The sequence below is a fragment of the Procambarus clarkii genome, chromosome 31 (assembly GCF_040958095.1).
Source record: "Procambarus clarkii isolate CNS0578487 chromosome 31, FALCON_Pclarkii_2.0, whole genome shotgun sequence".
Lineage (NCBI taxonomy): Eukaryota > Metazoa > Arthropoda > Malacostraca > Decapoda > Cambaridae > Procambarus > Procambarus clarkii.
Genome location: NC_091180.1, coordinates 23959946 through 23969552, shown reverse-complemented (window position 1 = coordinate 23969552; position 9607 = coordinate 23959946).

Genomic DNA, 9607 nt, shown 5'->3' with positions numbered 1-9607 from the left:
ATGTCTATTTTTTTTTTCGCTGTAGAAACAGTCGTAAGGAAACAGATCAAAAGACTACACATGCTGGTTACAGAGACGTCGCCATGGCAACAAGCCAAAAAGGTTTAATGGTCATTAGAGTATCAAGTAGCCTCGTTTCTCGCTGAAGAAGATTGAACACCTTTTGCGTGTTCTATCATACGAAACAAGTGTGTGTGTTTGGAAACTAAATCAGTTTCATGTTAGCGAGCTTCTTCTTTTCCAATAGAGAGATCACAAGGGGGCAAAGAGCAGCAGCCAAGTTGTTAAACACACACACATTGAAACAAGCCTAAAACTAAAGAGCTGTAAAGCGCGAGGGAGATGCTGAATCACAGGTTATTATATGCGGCGTAAGATGAGATGCCGCGAGATGAGAGAGAGAGACTCTCCGGGGCAGCATCCAGGCAAGCAGTGGGAAGATGATGCTTATAACTCTCACAGTGTACAGGCAAGCACCATCATTTGCTTATTTCAAGGAAGGTATCTTATTAATCCTAGTAATCTCTCCTAAACTGCGTGCTGTATCACCTCCCCCCACCAACCCCAACCCCCTCAACCCCAACCCCCCTCCTGCGTCATGTAAGCACTTAGGACGATGGGGATGAGGGGGCGTTCGTGCAAGGCGTGTGGGGGTTAAGGGAGGAGGGGAGGGCATGTGGGGGTAGGGATGGGGGGGTGATCTGAACCTCAGTATGTATAAATGATGGTGACGTCACCATAAAATGTTATTTTATGCCAGTATCGTCGTCACTAAGAGAGAGAGGTGTCGCCACGAGGCAACGTAAGTGTGTGTTGAGTGTAGAATGTGTTTATGTTGGCTGGGATTTATCTATATATATAATTTATTCTAATAATTATACTCCATAAAACTTGAGCCGCGTCTTAAAAAGATTTTAGTATTTAACACCTTGTTTTGTTTGTAATTGGTGTTGCAGTGCTGTGAATTGTTTAAGCCCAAGCTGCTTGGTTTCAATATATTGAGATTTTTTATATTGGAGAAGAAAAATGGTTAAATTATTGTATATTTCTATATAGCATAAAATGTGTGTGTCTGCCTGTTCCAAAGATGCCAGTGAGATACTTGGGCCTAGCTAGCATCACCCAGTTTTTCCCAGTAATTGGTGTTGGGGAGCCGGTCGGCCGAGCGGACAGCACGCTGGACTTGTGATCCTGTGGTCCCGGGTTCGATCCCAGGCGCCGGCGAGAAACAATGGGCAGAGTTTCTTTCACCCTATGCCCCTGTTACCTAGCAGTAAAATAGGTACCTGGGTGTTAGTCAGCTGTCACGGGCTACTTCCTGGGGGTGGAGGCCTGGTCGAGGACCGGGCCGCGGGGACACTAAAGCCCCGAAATCATCTCAAGATAACCTCAAGATTGGGTACCTACCCAACATGGTCAGGTCAGAGTTGCCTTTAATGAGACGAAGACGGCGTGGCACGGTGTCAAACAGACCCCCTTGAGAAACTCCTGGCGACTTTTACATCGGCGTATGACCTTAAAATGGTTATATAGAAAAAAAATTTAGAACAATTAGTAAAATATTTTGCACGGATGTCCGCAAAATTGTCAACAAATCTATCTATCATACGTTAGACGTACGTAATAGACGTAGAAGTACAGACAAATCGTTAACCGAGCTCATTTTTGTTATCTTAAATAGCTAAACGACGTTTTCTCTTCGATGAAGTTGCCTATCCCCCCCCCCCCCCCGCACCATCATATAGTCGACTCTGACATTTTATATATTTTTTTAAGCTGAACATTATCTATATATATATATATATATATATATATATATATATATATATATATATATATATATATATATATATATATATATATATATATATAATTTACCGCCCTGGGAACACGGTCTCACAGGTTCTGTGACCTGGAAGCATTAGCTGACGGGGCGTAGAGAGTGCTAGACCACACTGGCCTGTTAGGGCCTGGCTCTGCATCTAACTGTCACGGAAGAGTCGCTCGTCTCAACACCTGTTTTGTGTGCCTACGTGGCGCTCCGCGGTGTCAATTATGGGGGAAGAATGGCGTGAGAGATTAATAAGAGGGCGGCCAGGACACGCGAGACGACCGTCGGGTCGTTAGTGCTTATCTGGGGTCCGAGACGACCGTTCTCAGCCTGGCTATATAATCCCACCTCCGGATTAGTGGCCCCTGTTAGTTATATCCCGTTTTTTGTCATCTTGTGTACAACCCGTTTTTTTGTCATCGTGTGTACAACCCGTTTTTTTGTCATCGTGTGTACAACCCGTTTTTTTTTATCTTCGTGTGTACAACCCGTTTTTTGTCCACTCTTAAAAATACCGCGGAAATCGCAGTCTCTCTTCAAGTGGGTTGTATGTGTTGTCTGTGTTTTGGGGAGAGGGAACGATTAGGATGTACTATTTACCTGGGCTACGTAGGAGACTCGAACCGTCGACCCCCTCCCACGTGTGCTAGGCCGAAGGTCTCTGGAGCGAGCTATTGAGTAGTTTTAATAAGGAAAGTTACCAGAAGCAGCATCCTGCTGCCAAACTGGTATTTTCGACTTTCCCCTGAACAATACTGAAGCTCAGAGACATAATTGTACACACTTTTATGTGTGTGTGTGTGTGTGTGTGTGTGTGTGTGTGTGTGTGTGTGTGTGTGTGTGTGTGTGTGTGTGTGTGTGTGTCGGTGCGAAGCAAGGCGGTAGTTAGTTATAGGACACGAGGCCAATTATGCTTGATTGGCCTGATAAGGTGTCAGCGCGAGATAGATATGGAGCCAGCCGTAATAACTGTGCTTGGCATCATGTTGGCCAGGTCGCAGTAACACGTAGGAGGCTGTAGCCTACGTGACACACGGAGATGGTGAATGATCTCAGTCGTAAGGCAGTCGTAAGACACGGGCAGGGAGAGCTAGGTCCTACATTATTTCATAAACAATATCATCTATCCTTCACACCTTATAGTTACATGTCAGCTAGTTACAACATACATACATACATACATACATACATACATACATACATACATACATACATACATACATACATACATACATACATACATACTGTACATACATTCATTCATTCATTCATTTATTTGGAGGAGGAAGTGGTAGAGAAATGAAAAGGTAAAAGAAAGTTCGGGCCTTTTATTTTCCGTTCTTCCTACTTCTCTCTTTCCTCCTCCGTTGCTCTTCCCTCTCCTCCTTCGTTGCTCTTTCCCTCTCCCCTCCTTTCCTCTTCTCTCATACATGCTACACCACTGTAAGCAAGTTTCTTCTCCCCCTCCCTCCCTCCCCTTCTCCCTCCCTCCTAAAAAAAAAAGGTTGATATTGCGTTCCCAGTAGCCCGTCGCTTTAAATTATTCTATAACAAAAGAAACTGGCTTTGATTAGTTGTTATTTACCTTTGTTCAGACCAGCCCTGGAGTTCTGGCAGCGACTTGTCCAGTTTGGCGGGGAAAAACATACTTGTTTGATGTTTAACTAACGTTTGGGACTCCAAGTGGTTGTACCACTATTGCTGGTGGTGCTTCGTCAAGAGGGCACCTTTGGTTACTTGTGGAGTGGTTCATCGTCACTACTACTAATGCTACTGCTGGTGCTACTTCGTCAAGAGGGCACCTTTGGTTACTTGTGGAGTGGTTCATCGTCACTACTACTACTACTAATGCTACTGCTACTACTACTACTACTACTACTACTACTACTACTACTACTACTACTACTACTACTACTACTACTAATGCTACTGCTACTGCTACTGCTACTACTACTACTAATGCTACTGCTAATGCTACTGCTGGTGCTACTTCGTCAAAAGGGCACCTTTTAATTTTTTTGGTGATAACGTTAGGTTTCTCCAGTGGTCCGCCGCCGCTCCTGCTGTGACTGGAGGGTAGTGTGTGGTTTTTGCTGTGGCACTTTCCTCCTGCAGTGGGCCACTGTGGTGCTGCCTTGTCTATGTCCACGATGTGCCGCATGACTCCAGTAGCCGTTGATCTGGTAATGGATTATGTTGCAGACGAGTAGTACAAATATATATATAACAGAAGCCCACTGACGTTCATTGCCGTACAAGTGTATTAGGTCCAATATAATCACATATTCTGATAATTACAACTGCTAATCATGAATATTCCAGATTAACTAAACAGTTCCAAACATGGATTATCTAAGGTATTTAGAAGCATTTTCGCTCATTTTCTCCAGCATATTTGAAGCAATGGATTGTGGAGAAATTAATATAACGTTACAAAAACTTTTGAATACCTTTGATACTGTGTCTCTTATATTTTAAGAGATTATCATTAGTTTGTATTTGATAAAATATTATAAAAGCCAGATACTATTTCTTTAAATGTAAGTGGAGCATACATGTTAGAGAATCACCCAATCTTTACAGCACCATGATTTACTTTCCAATCATAACTCAGAGTTGCTGTTTGCTATAAAGCCGTTTTTGTTTTGTTCGAAATCTTTTTTGAAGCTAATTCAACCTTTAATGGAAATCCCTGGGGCCAGATTCACGAAAGCACTTACGCAAGCACTTACGAACGTGTACACCTTTCCTCAATCTTTGACGGCTTTGGTTACATTTATTAAACAGTTTACAATCATGAAAACTTCCCAATCAACTGTTGTTATTGTTATAAACAGCCTCCTGGTGCTTCGAAGCTCATTAACTGTTTAATAATTGGAAATAAAGCCGCCAAAGATTGAGAAAAAGATTATTATTATTGAATCCGTAGTTTTTCTCTTTCCATTTCTCCACGTCTCCTCATTCTTCCTCACCTCACCGTCAATTTCCCTCACAATCCCCCCCCCACATCTCTTGACCTCCTCTCCCCCCCCCCCACACATACTGACACACCTACGTAAATAACGGATTGGTTTGTTTGTTTGTCCCCTTGTTTGTTGGTTGAGGTAAGAAACCTCGTTGAAGTTTAGCACCCAGTTACCTCTCAAGTGCCTGGGTAAGGAGGAGCCCTCGGCTGATTAGGATGATGATGATGAGAATAATGAGGATGATGAGGATAGTGAGAAGCAACATCAGCAGTCCGTCGACCCCTGGAAACACAAATCGTAACTGACCCTGGGTGGAGGTCTGGTTGAGGACCGGGCCGCGGGGACACTAAAGCCCCGAAATCATCTCAAGGTAACTCTATTTTCCGCTTGTTACAACTTGAAATAAAGTTGTTGCATCTTGGCTTAATTAACGTGTTTTTTTTGACGTATTAGAACGTTGTTATAACTTGTTATATTGGTTCTTATAACTTGTTAGCAGGGAGGTGTTAAATCTCTTGTTCGAACGTTGTAGCAACGTCGTAGTTTCGCTGTGTGGTTACGTTAGTGGATTTGGATTTTTGTTTTATTTTTCAAATGGGCGAAAGATTGTCTCCCCCCCATAAAAAAAATGAAACCCCCCTTCCCCTAAAAACGCAAAAATTGCCCCCCTACACACACACACACACACACACACACACACACACACACACACACACACACACACACACACACACACACACACACATTCTGTTGAACTAAGATCAGTGTCAAAGTTGAAACGACTTTTCACAGGTTTACATTACTATACATAATGACGGGACTTGATCCCGGAAGACTATCAGTATACATGGAAGACTATCAGTATACATCTAAGCTTGCCAATATGTGTAAGTTTGTTTTAACCCGCAAGCTTATGTATACCAGCCAAGGTAAGGTTCCCCCCCCCCCTACCCCGCTTTGCGTCTGCAAGATAACACGATATGTTTTGTCTACCACAGACGTGGCCACACATTTACAGTGCTAACCAGCATGTTTACATCATGTGTTCTTCTTGACTGTGTTCACTTAATTAAGACTGTTAAGTAAGTCCCCTGCCTCGTGTGGGTGTAAGTGTAGCAGGAGGAACAGCCCAGCGGGTTTTCTTCCTATTGGGGAGTGTTGTACATGCTGCTATGGCGGTGTGTTCACTCACAGGATGAGTGCCGCTGCCCAATACTGTCACTATGGCGGTGTGTTCACTCACAGGATGAGTGCCGCTGCCCAATACTGTCACTATGGCGGTGTGTTCACTCACAGGATGAGTGGCGCTGCCCAATACTGTCACTATGGCGGTGTGTCCACTCACAGGATGAGTGGCGCTGCCCAATACTGTCACTATGGCGGTGTGTTCACTCACAGGATGAGTGGCGCTGCCCAATACTGTCACTATGGCGGTGTGTTCACTCACAGGATGAGTGCCGCTGCCCAATACTGTCACTATGGCGGTGTGTTCACTCACAGGATGAGTGGCGCTGCCCAATACTGTCACTATGGCGGTGTGTTCACTCACAGGATGAGTGCCGCTGCCCAATACTGTCACTATGGCGGTGTGTTCACTCACAGGATGAGTGCCGCTGCCCAATACTGTTACTATGGCGGTGTGTCCACTCACAGGATGAGTGCCGCTGCCCAATACTGTCACTATGGCGGTGTGTCCACTCAAAGGATGAGTGGCGCTGCCCAATACTGTCACTATGGCGGTGTGTCCACTCACAGGATGAGTGGCGCTGCCCAATACTGTCACTATGGCGGTGTGTTCACTCACAGGATGAATGCCGCTGCCCAATACTGTCACTATGGCGGTGTGTTCACTCACAGCATGAGTGCCGCTGCCCAATACTGTCACTATGGCGGTGTGTTCACTCACAGGATGAGTGGCGCTGCCCAATACTGTCACTATGGCGGTGTGTTCACTCACAGGATGAGTGCCGCTGCCCAATACTGTCACTATGGCGGTGTGTTCACTCACAGGATGAGTGCCGCTGCCCAATACTGTCACTATGGCGGTGTGTTCACTCACAGGATGAATGCCGCTGCCCAATACTGTCACTATGGCGGTGTGTTCACTCACAGGATGAGTGGCGCTGCCCAATACTGTCACTATGGCGGTGTGTTCACTCACAGGATGAGTGCCGCTGCCCAATACTGTCACTATGGCGGTGTGTTCACTCACAGGATGAATGCCGCTGCCCAATACTGTCACTATGGCAGTGTGTCCACTCACAGGATGAGTGGCGCTGCCCAATACTGTCACTATGGCGGTGTGTCCACTCACAGGATGAGTGGCGCTGCCCAAAACTGTCACTATGGCGGTGTGTCCACTCACAGGATGAGTGGCGCTGCCCAATACTGTCACTATGGCGGTGTGTCCACTCACAGGATGAGTGGCGCTGCCCAATACTGTCACTATGGCGGTGTGTTCACTCACAGGATGAATGCCGCTGCCCAATACTGTCACTATGGCGGTGTGTTCACTCACAGGATGAGTGCCGCTGCCCAATACTGTCACTATGGCGGTGTGTTCACTCACAGGATGAGTGCCGCTGCCCAATACTGTCACTATGGCAGTGTGTCCACTCACAGGATGAGTGCCGCTGCCCAATACTGTCACTATGGCGGTGTGTCCACTCACAGGATGAGTGGCGCTGCCCAATACTGTCACTATGGCGGTGTGTCCACTCACAGGATGAGTGCCGCTGCCCAATACTGTCACTATGGCGGTGTGTCCACTCACAGGATGAGTGGCGCTGCCCAATACTGTCACTATGGCAGTGTGTCCACTCACAGGATGAGTGCCGCTGCCCAATACTGTCACTATGGCGGTGTGTCCACTCACAGGATGAGTGGCGCTGCCCAATACTGTCACTATGGCGGTGTGTTCACTCACAGTATGAGTGACGCTGCCCAATACTGTCACTATGGCGGTGTGTCCACTCACAGGATGAGTGGCGCTGCCCAATAACCTCCCCCCGTGGGACAAATTAAACAAAATATGCAAATAAATTACTTTTTGGCTTCTCTTGGCAGACGGCCTCCGACGGACCGTTACGCTTTGTATTCAACCTGTTGAAATATTGTCAGTTGTTAACCTAATGGCGACAGTTATGTGGCCAGGTAACTGTGACTGGTTGCAAGACTTAAGATTATGTTGATGCGTTTCCGACTCCTTGTAAGGCTTGTGACTCCTGATGTTACAGGTGCCCCCTTCACTACCTGTCACCTGAGGTTACAGGTGCCCCCTTCACCTGCCACCTGAGGTTACAGGTGCCCCCTTCACCTGCCACCTGAGGTTACAGGTGCCCCCTTCACCTGCCACCTGAGGTTACAGGTGCCCCCTTCACCTGCCACCTGAGGTTACAGGTGCCCCCTTCACCTGCCACCTGAGGGTACAGGTGACCCTTCACCTGCCACCTGAGGTTACAGGTGCCCCCTTCACCTGCCACCTGAGGTTACAGGTGCCCCTTCACCTGCCACCTGAGGTTACAGGTGCACCCCTTCACCTGCCACCTAAGGTTACAGGTGCACCCCTTCACCTGCCACCTAAGGTTACAGGTGCCCCCTTCACCTGCCACCTGAGGTTACAGGTGCCCCCTTCACCTGCCACCTGAGGTTACAGGTGCCCCCTTCACCTGTCACCTGAGGTTACAGGTGCACCCCTTCACCTGCCACCTAAGGTTACAGGTGCCCCCTTCACCTGCCACCTGAGGTTACAGGTGCCCCCTTCACCTGCCACCTGAGGTTACAGGTGCCCCCTTCACCTGTCACCTGAGGTTACAGGTGCACCCCTTCACCCATAGGCCACGTAAAGTAGCGGACTACCTCCTTATGTCTCCTTCCACCAGTCAAAACTATTGTTAAAAGGTTGTTAATAAAATGTTAATACTGGTTATATCAGTAAGATGCATCAGTGTTCAACTGGTTTTGCGTTTTTTTTTAGTTTGGCGCTTTTTAATGTTACTTTTTGTTTGGGGGGGGGGCAGAAATAGGCATTTGTTGTTTTGATAAAATCACACACTAGAAAGTGAAGGGACGACGACGTTTCGGTCCGTCCTGGACCATACTCAAGTCGATTGTGATAATGTACTTGATAAGGGTTCAGGACGGACCGAAACGTCGTCGTCTCTTCACTTTCTAGTGTGTGATTTGGTCAACATTTTTCAGCCACGTTTTTGTGACTCTAAGTCTGCACAGGCATTTGTTGTGTTATATGTGACTTAAGTCCAGTTTTTTTTTTTTTTTAATGAGGAGTTTATCAAGAAGTGTGAGGTTCGCCTTTGTGTTCATTCACACAATTTTTTCGTCATTTTTGTTAAGTTTCGTTGCAAGAAATTTCATGAGTTTTTTTTTCACTGATGTATACGCAGTTAAGCCTTTAATCCCACAAAGACACGTGGCTCTTCCTGTGCACGTGTACCAAACACAAACATGCACAAATAGCACGCAAATGCAAACAAACACAAATATGCTGTCCAGAAATAACACACAAATAAAATTCAAATCTAACTTCAAGCACACAAGTCGTGCACTGAGAGAGAGACACGTAAACATTGAAGTCATTGCAACAAGTCAGATTACAACTGTAGGCCGAGTCTGGGTGTTGAATCCCGCTTATTAAACACTTCTGTCTATATTGACAGACACTATAGACACTTATAGAAACTATAGACCCTTCTGTCTATAGTTTTAGATCACACCGCCTCACCCTGGGATGCCCTCAAGCTTGGAGTCACACACACACATATATATATATATATATATATATATATATATA